The sequence below is a fragment of the Alligator mississippiensis genome, chromosome 13 (assembly GCF_030867095.1).
Source record: "Alligator mississippiensis isolate rAllMis1 chromosome 13, rAllMis1, whole genome shotgun sequence".
Taxonomy (NCBI): domain Eukaryota; kingdom Metazoa; phylum Chordata; order Crocodylia; family Alligatoridae; genus Alligator; species Alligator mississippiensis.
Window position 1 is genome coordinate 1,775,270 of NC_081836.1, and position 13,090 is coordinate 1,788,359.

General features: G+C 53.7%; 1 protein-coding gene across 1 annotated transcript in view; it reads left to right on the forward strand.

Moving 5' to 3' along the window:
* Positions 1-1,994: 1,994 nt before the first annotated feature.
* Positions 1,995-13,090, forward strand: part of EPHA8 (EPH receptor A8) — a 120,756-nt gene continuing 109,660 nt past the window's right edge. The window contains exon 1 of the mRNA XM_059716221.1: positions 1,995-2,075. The gene's annotated coding sequence lies outside the window, so the exon portion shown is untranslated. The remainder of the gene's footprint in view (positions 2,076-13,090) is intronic.

Consider the following 13,090-nt stretch of genomic DNA (forward strand, 5'->3'; position numbering starts at 1 on the left):
CAAGTGGTTGTTTCCCTGCACCAAGCAGTGCTCTCTGATGGGAGGTACGAAGTGAAGACGAATAGCACAGAGCATGCAGGAGGAGTTTGGGGAGCCGGGGATCGTCTGGCGTGGGCTATGACAGGAAGAAGGGCCAACATTCCCCAAACATGCAAAAGGCATCTTCAAGCAGGTTAATACAGAGCAGACACCTGTGGAGCGCTGGCACCGTGCGGATTCACTGGCACGTACCACCTACCAACCAAAAATACTTCATCGGCACATAGGTTTTCTCTGGAGATCTCCACCTAAAGCTCAGGCCCGACCTCGTATTGCTCATGGGGTTTGACTTAGGAAGGAACCCACGCAGTGGCACGCTCGCAGCTGACTTCTCCTACGCCTTCAAATTTAGCAAGCAAGTGGCAGATAGGATGGCATAGTTGAGAGCGCAGCTGGAGCCTCGCTGCTGGCATTTGTCTGCTGCCTCTGATATTTGCGCTCGTACTTCCCTCCTCCTATTGCACGCTCTGCAGAAGGCTGTCCGGCTCCTGCTTGCTAATGCCAGATGTTGCAGACGCGACTTGGCATTTGCCAGGTGACTTGCTGAGTGATTGCTCTGAACTTTGGCGGGGCGGATCTGGTAAGCAGCAGCAGGACGCGCAGTCTCGGTGGTGCTGGGCCACTTTCCTCAGACCTAACGGAGGCTGCAGCCCTGTTGCTCCCATCAGCGGCTTCAGATCCCTCTGCCCAACAGGCCCGTGTGGTGCCACGCGCCGCTTTCTTCACCTTGTGTCTCCTTCCTGGCTAGACCTTTGCTGCACGTGGGAAGGGGCTAGGCTCCGGGCAGAGATGCAGCGCTTCCCCGGGGTGCTGGGAGCTCACCTCGCTGTAGCGATCGAACACAATTTCCTTTCCCGTGTAACAAGCCCTTTGCCACAGGTTCTGGGCACAGCAGGTGCTTGCAGGTGCAGGCTGAGAGCCACTGATTAGATGCATCAGCACAATTTAAAGCCAGGGAACAATCATTTCCCCTCAGGAGAAGTTTACTCAGAGCTGTAATTGGGGGCTTGTAAAAGTGAAAGCGCTTCGGCTCCCCCTGCTCTGTGGGGCACAAAGGTTTTAAAGCAGCAGAGGCCCCATCGCCTTGCATCGGAGCCTAAATCCCAGCGGCAAGGTTGTTACGCAGCAGTGCGGAGGAGTGAGTGCAGCCGATGTAACCGCATGCGGGCTGGCTTTAATTGAGTGAGCTGGTTACATGTCAACTTGCAGATCCATGGCAGGGCTCCAGCAGTGGTCCTGGACTACTCGGGTGGCTCTTTGCTCCGAATCGCATGCCACGACGTCTTCCTGGCTTTTGGCTCGGCAAGTGCCGCAGCGGCACCTTCAGCCGCGGTGCGTGCTTGTAGGGTACGCCCTGAAGGTCGCCCAGCACGGCCCCAAAGGCAGCGGGTGCCGTGCCACAGGGCAGTGCCTCTCATGGCATGGCTGGGCAGCCTCCCCGGCTAGCCGGAGCGGGGTCAGGGCAAGGTTCGTAGGCAGCCTGCCATGCTCGTGTCCCTGGGGGAGGCCGACAAGGTTTTCTCATCCCCTCCAGACACTGTTTTCTCCCATTTAGCCTAAGGGTGCAGATTTAACAGCCCAGATGCCATTCACAAAGAGGCCTGCTTGGTCTCCACAGATCAAGGTTTCCAAGGGTTAATGCAACCACCCCACATGCCCTGCCCAGGGAATCCTGCTTCCCCACGCTAAGGGGTGTGTGGATACGTGCTCTGCCAGCAGCCGCTACAGGACTGCATTGAGCGTGAGTGCGACTGCACCCCGGGTCCGAGCGGTCCTCCGGCCGGAGCACCCTGCATGGCAGAGCGGGGATGCATGGGGCAGCGCGACCCGGAGCTGGAGGCGTCCGTGGGGAGGTGGGTGGCTGCGATGCAGTCAGCCAGGAACGCGTCTCCCCGTGGCACACTGAAGGCGGGCATACGTTGCTACCACTTCTAACATCCTCCTCGTTTCATTCCAGATGGTTTCCAGATGACTGACAGGCAGAGCTATCTCCAGGCTTTCTTGAGCCATCTCCTGGAGTGACGCTGCCACCAAAGGTAAATGGCTTCTCCGCGTCTCGTGTCTGCTCCCAGCAGGTCTCTGGCTGCCCAAGTTCGAGTTTGGAAGTGCCCTGCCTGCTTGCTGTAAAATCCAGCGGCAAACTGCCTCGGTCTCCGACCCTTTCAAGGCCAAATGCAGCCATTTGAGAGATCAGAGCACCTGACTTATAGACGGGAGCCTTTTTTATTTCCCTGAAGGCAGCACTTTCAGTGCCAGACCCTGTAGCCGGCAGGGTGAAGAGGTTACACACCCTGCACAGCGCTTGTCTGCAGGATTTGATTTGTGTCTTTGTCTTAAAGAGGGCACTTCTCTGCCTTCCACCATGTTTGCTCCACAGGTGAAGGAATGGGGAGTTTTGTGTTAATGAACCAATTGTTTTACCTCTGTTTGATCCCGATCTGCCCGTGGTACGTGTCTTCTCTGGATGTTTGACGTGTTCTAATGGGAAGTTTGACCCCCAAACTCAGATTTGCAGGGCAGAAGGAATCATTAGATCATCTTCTCTGACCTCCCCTATAGCATACATGGTAGGAGTTCATCTGGATACCGCAGACCGGGCCTGATGCATTGTGTTTGGCTAAGATGCGTCTTCCAGAAAAGCTCCAGGGTTGACTGGAAGACATGTAGGAATGGAGACTCCAGCCCTTCCAATGATTAATTGCCTAAAATGGGTGCCTGGCTTCTCCCTTGATTTGTTCAACTTAAACTCCGTGTGCTGGTTTGGGCTGTGCCTTTCCAACACAGCTGCCAGGAAATTAAATGAATGGCTCTGGTTCTGGGGAGTGTAGCACACGAGGGGACGCCTGTCCAGGACTCAGTAGCCTAATGGGCTGAGGTCTGTGCCCGCCAGGCCCGGGCCAGCATTGCCGAATAGCAGGAGACGCATCAGCCTGCCGAACACCGGAGGAGGGCACGTGCCCTCCTGGAAGTAAAGGCAGCCAACTGGTCTTGACCCCATGCCTCAGCCTGGCCTAAACCCAGCTTGGCTGGTGGATTTTCCAAGCCCCGCTAACAAAACCCTGCCTGCTCGGGATCACTGGGAGACGCCTGCTCCCAGTTGCTGCTGTGGAGTGGGGAGGGAGAAGAGGGCAAGTTTGAGCTGAATAGTAAAACCAGCTGACGAGGGAAAGCGACACTCGTCCGTTTGTTCCCATTCCCTGCGCTGCAGGAAGGGCCTGTCGGCGGGGCGCATCCCTCCTGCCTTGATTTTTCCATCTGCTGCTGTGCTCTGGACCTCTCTAACGGGAAAGACGGTGGGCGGGCTGGTGCTCAGGTGCAAGACTGCATTGGCTCCTTTGCTTCCTTGCATCTGATAGGTAGAAGCACCCCTCGCGCGGAGGAGCTGTTGCTGGGCAGGGTGATGGGAGAAGAGGATTATGACAAACAGAATTACAGGGAGCGACTCCCCCCACCCCTCTTTTTAAGCACGGATAATACAGAACACATCCGTGGGGATTTTGCTCCATTTTCCCCCCAAACCTTTGGTCTGTGATGAAGCACAAGGCGTCTCGGCACAAAGAATTCTTTATTTTAGTTGTTAATGACAGAAAAGACGGGTTTAGAAGGGAACGGCCTTCAGCGTGGGCAATAATCTCGCTCCACGATGCTCTGATGTCACCTGCTTGCACAAATACACACCACCGGCTTCCTCCAGAGAGCAGGCCTTGCAGAAAATCGATGGTGAAATCGGATTCGCCACACCAGATCAGACCCTTGGTCCAGCTAGTCCAGCGTCCTGCCTCAGGCACTGACCAATGCCTTGTGCTCCCAGGAAGATGAAAACACACAGGCGCTTGTGTTGTGATTCAGACAACTAAAATGTCCTTCCTGGCCCTGCAGGTAATAATCAGCTCTGGCTTTTAAGTTACAGTTCTCGTTTCCTGGCTAGAGGGCCAGATCCTGCCCTCCTTTGCACTGGTGCAAGTCCCTCGGACCCTCAGTGGCTTCAAACGAGTTACAGCATTTAGCCTCTAGCCTGCACCGTTATTAACGGCTTCCCCCGGATCACACGCGTGCCTGGTCCGGTAGGCTGCGTGCTGCGTGTGACCTCGCTGCAACTGCAAATAGCATGTCGGGTTTAAGGACCACCTGAAAAAGTATCTCAAGGACAAAGTTTTGGAGCATGGACGGATGAAAGAATTATCCTGCTTTAAAAGCGGGGCTTGCCGTGGGGCAGCTGATCTAGCGTAGCAGTTTCATCCGCCCAGTCCTTGCCTGCAGGAAGTGGAGCTGACCTGCAGTAACCCTCCTCCTCTCCCCACCACTTGGTTTTATTCAGGACTGAATCCCTGTGGTTATCTTTAGTGCCCGTGGGCTGGGAGCAGAGGGATCGAACAGTTGCACCAGATCAGCTGGCAAAATATGAGCGTGAATGTCCTGTCCGGGAGTGTTACCCGGTAGCCGGGGATTGATGAACATGTAGAAGAAATGACAAACCAGTGAAATGTCACACGTGCCTTTGCGTGCTCTCATGCACACTTGGGACTACACGGCAGCAAATTCATGCCGGCTTTGCTGGGCCTTCGTGGAGCGCACAGCTGTGATTGCAGTGGCCTGCAGCGTTTTATAGGAATTCAAACGGTCTAGCACAGACAGCCCAAGCATTACAAATCTTGTTTTCAAGGACAGGAAGCCCTGGACAAGTTGAGAGGAACAATGGGACTCAGTCCGTATTTGAAGAGCTCCGATCGTCTGCTAAAAGAAATGGCATTAAACAATTCACTTCGAGTCCTTCCCATCCTGCCACAAGTGGATTAGCGGCTAGATTTATTCCGACATTTAAGCAAGTGATTTGTGCTACAATGCGGGGATAAAGGGAGCTTACAATACGCAGTTGCAAATTTTCTGTTGGCATAAAGAAATGCAGTCCAGGCTTCTGCCGATCACAGCTCGGCCGTCGTGGTGGTGTCGTTCTGCTCGTGTCCTGTCGCCATATTCAGCTGTGAGCCCAAAACTGGGTTGTGTTTTGCTTGATCTGTAGCTGTAGTGAAATCCTCATTGGTGCCGGGGGGGCACGGGCAAGCCAGTAGGTGTTTCCTCCACATTTGCACAGGTGTTTGCATCACTGGCACATCTCCACAGCTGCATTTGCACTTTCCTCTTACCGACCCCTCTTTGAGAGCAGTTTGGGCTTCTCCACACTGGCCAGTCCAGCGCTGAGCCTACAGGGAGGTGTTTGGCAGTTCTGATATTCACCCTAACTCCCTCCTGGGTCACCTCCATTTGTGGCCACGCTCCTTCTTGCGGGGCTGTCAGTGTTTCATCCAGGGGCTGTGATGTAGAGGAAACTTGCCCATGATTCGAGTCTTCTGGGGAGTGTGGCCATGCAGTGGGCCCCTCTTGTCTTTGATCTGCCGGGTGCCTTTTGTTTTGCTTGCTTTTGCTCTCCTGATGTCTGGCGGGGAGATCCTGGAGAGCAAGTGGAAACTAGTGGCATTCACTGCTTTAAGGTGTCCAGTGATGCACTTGCAACTTCTGTGCAGCATGGTGTCTAGTTTCTTTGAGTGTGCCGATCTTTTCCAACCTAGACATACATCTTCAGCTGCCAAATAACAGTGCAAGCACAGCAGTCTGTAACGTTACTGGACTGGCACTCGGAGTTGATGAGCATCTTTAATATGTTCAATACATTGTACATGTGTTTTACTAGCATCACTACCAGGTACATAAGATTCGGGCGGTGGCAAGAGCTCTTCTGTTCCAGGTTAGGATCTCAGTTCCAAAGGTGGAAAAGACCAGCCTGTGTTTTATTTGGATTGGCACGTAGTTGATTTTTGATGTAATGGTCTTGAGCCTGATGCCAGCATGGTCTTGACCTGAGCAAAGCTCTTAGCGTGGGTGGTGGTACACAGATCATCTGCGTAGGTAAAACTTCTCATGCCTGGGTAAATCGGTTGACAGTTGGGGTAGATGTCAGAAAGTACAGGTGCAAATACTGTGTCTCCTGGCAGGACTGAAATACTCATATCGATCCACGGTATCCCTCATTTGTATATTCTCCCTCATTTGTGTCCAGTTCCTCCCCTGGGCTGGGCTGTTCGTGTGCCTAATTCTCTTATTGCAGTCGGCTTTTCCTTTCTCAAAGGAAGCTGGTGCCTCAGCAATAAGCTCCCACCTTTCTCCCCTGCAGCCTGCAGCACCGTCTCTCCTCCCCTCAGCGTTGCTGCTGCTGCTGCCTGTAGCCGGGCTCCATCTGTGCCTGGTATGCGGCGTCTCGCGCGCCTGCAGGCTCATTCTAGGGGTTGGAAAGTTGTTTTAACTTTGCCCTTCTGCCTTCTGTTCACCATCTTCCCGATCTGCCCTCTCAGAGTTTCTTCTGCTCGCGTTAGCTCTCGGGGCATCTCAGTCTACAAGATTGTTATCCGGCTTAATTGTGCAGAGACTGCCACTCCGCCTGCAAAGCCCCTATGCCTCTATTAGCTTCAGGCTGTTACCATCTAGACTGAATGCAGCTCGCCTCTTCCCAATGACAACAGAATAACTCTCCAAACCAGAGGCTCAGCCTGACAGGTGGTAACTTGTCCAAATGCTGGTGTAGACACACCACCCATTTACTGCTGGGTAACCTACTCTAGGTTTTACTCTGCAGTAAGGAGTGGATCTACCACCTCCCAGACTGGTGGCCAGAAGCGGGTCGTCTCCAATAAACTGAGAATACCTTAGAGTCAAATGTGATGTGTCTGCACCTTATGATGGCCTATAATACATGCAGGAAAAATCACCGCATCAGGATTCCTGTGCAGAAAAGGTCATGGATGCATAGAGGGTCAGATTGCTTGAGCATGCTTCCTTATATAATAACAAGAGCAAAAGGGCAGAAATCCTAAATAGAGACAGCACAAATCTGTTGTCAGGCATTAGCCCCCTACTATCACCATGCTGCATCACAACATCATGCCGGTGCCCTCTGGCACTCAGTGCGGTGCCACGCGGAGTTGTGCACAAATCCTTCACGTGTTCAGGGTCTGCTTTGCAGCCCAAGGGCATAGGAGCATGCTGCATTTTTTCATGAGCACTGTGATTTTTGAGCTTTGACATCATAGTCATCATAGCCCACTCCTCAAATTTTGCTGGAAGGGCATCTGCTTTTAAATCTCCTTATGCAGCCAGTTATCAGTTCGAGGGATAGGAAGCAGGGTAGATTTGTAGCAGAAAAATTCTTAAACATCATTTGAAATGATTGTAACCCAGATTGACGTGTAAATACATTCGGTGCCCTAAGAGAAAGAGCTGGCCATTTGGGGCAACACTCAAAATTTGTACGTGTGATGGAGATGAGATCCCCTTCCACGCAGAACGCAGCTCAGCGGCGATTCCAGCCGCAGCTTTGCAAATCTCTCTTTGCGTACTAAGCTCTCATCCTAGCTTGGAGCCGGGAGCTTAATACTCCTGCAGTTTTCTGTTACCTGGAGTTTCTAACCAAGCAGATTCTGTGCCCGGCTCTCTGGACTTCCTGAGTCTCCTTTATTAAAAAAGCAATGGCCCTCTGTGACCTCTCCTCCCTGTGCCGCCTGTCACTAAAAGCCCCAGTTCTAGTGATCTGCACAGCTCGCCTCGCCGTGGACATGCCCATCAGCTCCTTGCCCTCCCCGGAGCGGAGGAGCCCAGCCAGCCCCTGTGGAGGTCAGACTCCCTGCACCATGCTTTGCCGCTGTGTGCTGGAGCATCTGAATATCCCCAAGCTGTAACCTCCATCCTTGGCCCTAGTGCCACCTCACCCCCTGCTCCCCACCCCATCACTGGCAGGTCCCTTCTGGCCTTTCCCTCCAGCCCTGGCAGCATTTGTGTCTCACCAGCACGGTCTCCTCGGCGCTTCCCGGCTCTGAGAGCAGGAGCAACTGCTCCATGAGCAAACCCGAGCCTTTTGCAGTGATCCCCCCTTTTCCCCCAGTCCCTCCATGGAGGCTGGGTCTCTTGCCATGCACCATGTCCAGTGCCTAACTCACTTGGGCCCACCCTTCTGCCTCTCCTTCTTGCCTGGCCCAGCTTCCAGGACCTCAGTCTTTCAGGGCTACGTGACACTGCCGCAGCACGGACCTGGGCTTGCCCCAGATCCTACCCCTTCCCTGTCCCCTCTCCACCCTTCACTGGCTATTGCCAGCATGATCCATGGATGGTGGCTGTCCCAGTCCCTCTGGCAGGCCTGTGGGGAAGTTGATGCCTGTAAGAATATGGGGCCTTTCAGAGGCTTGCATAGGCTTGCTCCTGAAGGCAGTGCCCCGGGAGGGTGTGAAGCCTGTTTCCACTACAGCAGTCGCTGGTTCCTGTGCCGTGGCCATCGAAGTGGGGGAAGGGCTGAACTGGTTCGCCAGCGAAGTATCTCCACTCTCATTTGCGGGGATGGGAGCCTCTGTTATCACGGCAGGTAATTCAGGCAGCATCGAGCAGCCATCTCCATCCCTCGCCTCGCCTGCTATTATCGGCAAACACTTTGAGGCCTGTTTGTGCAAATCTCTTGTACGCAGTGGGGTTCCCTATCGATTGCTTGCTTTCTTACCTCTGCTCTTAGAAGACCCCTGAGGCTGTGTCTTTAACTCTCGGCTGCGTCTTAAGAAAGTAGAAAGGACAGCAAGGAGGCAGGGCCCAGGCTTTTATCGATGCGGCTACACAGGCATGGGAAGAGTTAGGAAATAGAGGAGTGAAAGTTTCACTCGCAAGCTGCCTACGCGCATCCTAGGCTCTGCCCTTGAACTGATATTTCTTGCAATCACGGCCCCACGCTGCCTCATGCTGCGATGCTCCCGTACCCTGCGCCACGGCACAGTGCTGGCTGGCTCCCACCCCTCCTCCCTGCACTGGCACACAGACCAATTAGCTGTTTGCTCAACGTGGCTCAAACCTCACTTGATAAGTTGACTTAATTGCCTCACTTAAGTTAATTACTTCTTGGTTGAACAAGAAAGCAACGTAATTGATGTCAAGGCGTATTTGTCACTTGGATTAATATCGCAGGGAATGGGGAACCTCGTGCTCTCGGTAACTGCTGTCCTTCCAGGCGCTGAAGGGGAAGGAGACAGGTGATGCCCACGCCTCGTGGGCTGGCCTTGCCTGGGCTTTGCAGGGCGAGCAGGAGGTCTTGGTGCCGGCGTTCATAGCACCTGTGCCTACATCGCGCAGCATCTCGCGGCCCGCAGTGTGGAAACAGCCTGTTGTTCACTACAGAAAGGTGCCTATGGCTACTTATAGTTCAGAGGTAAGAGTTTGCTGCTGCCTCTGTGGATGTCCTGTCCAGAGTCTCCTGCCATAACACACCTCTGGGACACGGGGTGGGTCCAGGAGGACTTGCCTTGCGGCACACATCAGGGCTGTCCAGCTGCTGGGCAGTGTGAGGCTCTGGCTGCAGCACGATCGGGTGGGACAAGGGATCATATATATATAGGATGCCTCGCTGACAAGTGAACTAGGATGCCCAGTGACAGGGCCCTCAATAGATGGGCCCTAGTCACATGTAGGCCTGAGGCTGACAGCGGAGAGTTCGCTCCAAGCCCAGAACTCTTGGCAGCAAAATGGTAGTGAAGGATTGTGTGTGGTTGCACCATTGCCCCCCTCCTAGATCTGCCCCCGGTACTAGTGAACTCCTGGCAAAGACGGTGAATAGCGCTGGGGTCCTACAGCCCTGGTCGATGCCTGGCAGTCTGACCCCCCACAGCGCTCTCCGGCTGCATGGGTTGAGTCACCGTGCTCTGGACCCCTGTGTCCTTAAACTTGTCTTTGTTGTGAGACAACAGCACTGGCTCCCTCCTTGCTGCCCCTGTCTGTGGTAGCCCTTCCAAAAATGCGGCCACGGGGCCCAATTGCTCTAGGACCCCAGGGCCACCTCTCCCCCTGCATACCCGCAGGTGCTCTGGGGTAGAGCTCACCTCTGCAGGGACACGCAAGATGGGAAGCAGGCAGGACACGCGGACTTCCTAAAGGTCCCAAATGCCAAGTGTCCTGTACTTTAGCTAGCACAAGAAATCCAGAGAGCCAAACAAGACCTGCTTCCATGTGCTTCCTACCCCCATGCAACACTCTGGTAGGGCCCGAGTCGGTCTCTGCCCGCCCGTGGAGGTCACTCTTCTACCAGGACACGGCACGCTCCATCACAGCACGCTCCATCACGGTTTTGGTGCCGATTTTGGATGTGGGTGTGGGAATTTGGTAACTCCTATTCACAGGAATGGATGGGGGTTAGGAACAGCTACACAGATCACGTGCCTGCCTCCAAGTAATATTCCTTCCCTCCCAACTAATACAGGACCTGACCCCAGGATCAGGTCCTGGCTTCAAGATAATGGAGATAAATCCTTTTACACAGCATTACCTTCCTTCCTGACACCTGGCGCGGGAGAGGTGAAACTAGGACAATACCCAGTGCCTCGGTAATGCAAGCAATTACCAGTGCTGTGGGCACCGAGCACCTCACGCATTAACCTATTGATTGGGAAGGAGATGATCTTCTTCTCAGCTCCAGCCTACACCAAATGGAGAGCAGCCAGCTAGTCTCCCAGGGAGAGGCACAGGCCAGATCCAGATCCAGATTGCAGTCACAACCGGTGAAAGCACTGGCTTTGGCAGGGTTACTCTGTGCAGGTCGCTGGGATCCGGATCTGGCCCGCGGCAACTTTTCGGAGTTCTCCGGTTCTGCTGTGCCTGGAGTTTGCAGAGAGGTGCGCGAGCGGAGCAGGGCAGCCTGCGCTGGAAGCAGGGAGGAGGAACACAAGCAGTTCGCCGAGGCCCTCTCTCCTGTTATTAGGTGCTGCTGCCAGTGATATCCGCCTACAAAGCCATTGAGCTTGCACTGTTTTACTGTCTCACGGATGGGGTTTTTTTTTTCCTCTCCACATCTGAAAGCAAGCAGCACAGAGGATTTCAGGCAGCAGGTTAGCTTCATAAAAGGCTTTCCTCGGGAGCTGCTGCCTGCTGGACTTGGGGCGAGTGCCCCTGAGAGAACCGTTTTCAGTCCCGTGAAATCTTTCCTCCCGTGACCTGTGCAGAGAGGTGACCTTTTGTGCACGAGAAAGATAATCTCCTCTGCTCACCGGGACTGAAGTCCCGGAGATAAAAGCTTTATTCAAGATCAAAGGCACATTTTTTTTTTATGCTCCCAACTTAAACAAAAAGTTTGGTTTATGTTGGATCCCAGCACTAATGTGGTGACAGCTCCTGAGCTCATCTTCCCGCCCCGCGTGCGTGAGGGAAGCGGGCCAGGCGCCTGGGATGTCAGGCAACTTAGCGATTATCCTCACACAAAGAGGGTTCAGGGGCTCATCTCGGGTTCCCGTTTTGCAAAACCACTCAGGATTCAGCTTCCCTTTCGCTGCGAAGGATTATGTGGAAGGCAGGAGAGGCAGGAGGGGAGAGAAGCAGGGTCAGTGCGAGGACAGGCTGGGGAATGGCTCAGATTTGATCTTACTCAGCAATTTCAAACCCAGTTTGCACCAGGCCTGGCTTTTGCTTAAAGATCCATTGGCGCCTCCAGGGAACGGGGGGCTGAAGTTGGGGTTGACAGGAAGGGCCGTGTCATTTTTACTTCCGGGAGCTTGGGGAGTGTGTGGGGCTGTGCTGCCCACCCAGCCCCAGGCACTCACAATCCCTGAGCCTTTAGGATAATGTTTTCAAGCTTTTCTCCATGACCAGTAAGATCAGACTCTTTAAAAGCCAGGCCAGCACCCGTGATACCATGACTCCAGGAGCTGGAGCTTTAAGAAAGAGACAAAATACTGCAAGGACAGCAGGACAGCGGTCTGGTAGGAAAGTCATCTGCAGGAGGCTGCTACGTGGAGTGACCGGTCCCATAGCTCCGTGGACCCTTTCACTTCCACTTGCCTCCTCCTAGTCTCTCACCAGCCATCTTTACTCTGCTCCCCGTAGAGGTTCATTTCACGCTGAGATAAACCTCACTTCTACCCACCTTCTGCCTCCTGACGAGCACAGTTAAGCTGCTTTACTGCAGCTTCTTGCTCCTCTGGTCCAAGACCAAATGTGGAGTAAACCTGGCGCGTTTCCTTGTCGGGTCCCAGCCCTGAGTGCAGCTGCTGGGTGCACTCGCACCGGCCGAGGAAGCGTCTGCCAACGCCTGTTGACTTCCTCCAGTAAAAATCGATGAGAAGTGAGTCTGGTCATTGAGAAAGATCAATTTGCCTTAAGCTAGTGAAAAAAATAGAAATATTTACTGTGTTTTACAAACCGCAGATCTGGCTTTTCAGCCAAAGCAATGGACATGCTGTCATTCATTCGTTCGTTCATTTGTTCATTTGTTCTCTATTCTCTCATTCTCTATCTCTCTTTATTCCTTCCTTTCGCTTTCTCTCTTTTTTTCTCTCTCTATTTCTTTCACTTGATTTTTTAACCTGATTATTTATGTGCACACATTCATTCAGACTGATACTTGGATGTGTATGCACATGCACAGCCATGCATGTACACATGCATACACACATCCATGCACATGCACAAACACATGTGCTGTCTTTCCCTGTAGAGAAGGCTCCTGCAGTGCTTTATTTGCTACTTTAATCCCCCTCCTTTTCTCTCCGGGTCTTAACCCCCTTCCCGGCCTGAACACACTTCAAGTGCATTAGAGTAAACACCCCTGGGTTTTCTTGCTCGGCCTTGGCTGCAGAGCGCTGTTGCTGGTGCCCAGGCCAGAGGAAGGAGTGGTGGGCTTTGCAGCGCTTTCTAGGCTCTGTGAAGTTGGACCGCCTAGACCCCTGTCGCTGGAGTCTGAGCTTCGTTGCTCCTGCGAGGTAGTTGTAGGCTGCCACAGGGGCTCCAGCAGCTGCGAGGATGAGCCCCCTGGGCCGAATTCAGCCCGCCGCAGAGGTGAGTGGTCCAACACACGAGAAGCCCCAGGTGACCCACACCCATGGGCTGGGCCTGTCTCCTGAGCCAGACGTGGGACACCCCTGCTCCCGCAGCTCCGGGTATAGCCGCTCCGGAGCGCCACTGTCCAAGGTACCAGCTTTTGTGTCTGGTAGGACAGACGATCCTTCTGAGACGAAGGGGCATCGCTCTTCAAGGAAAGCGAAAG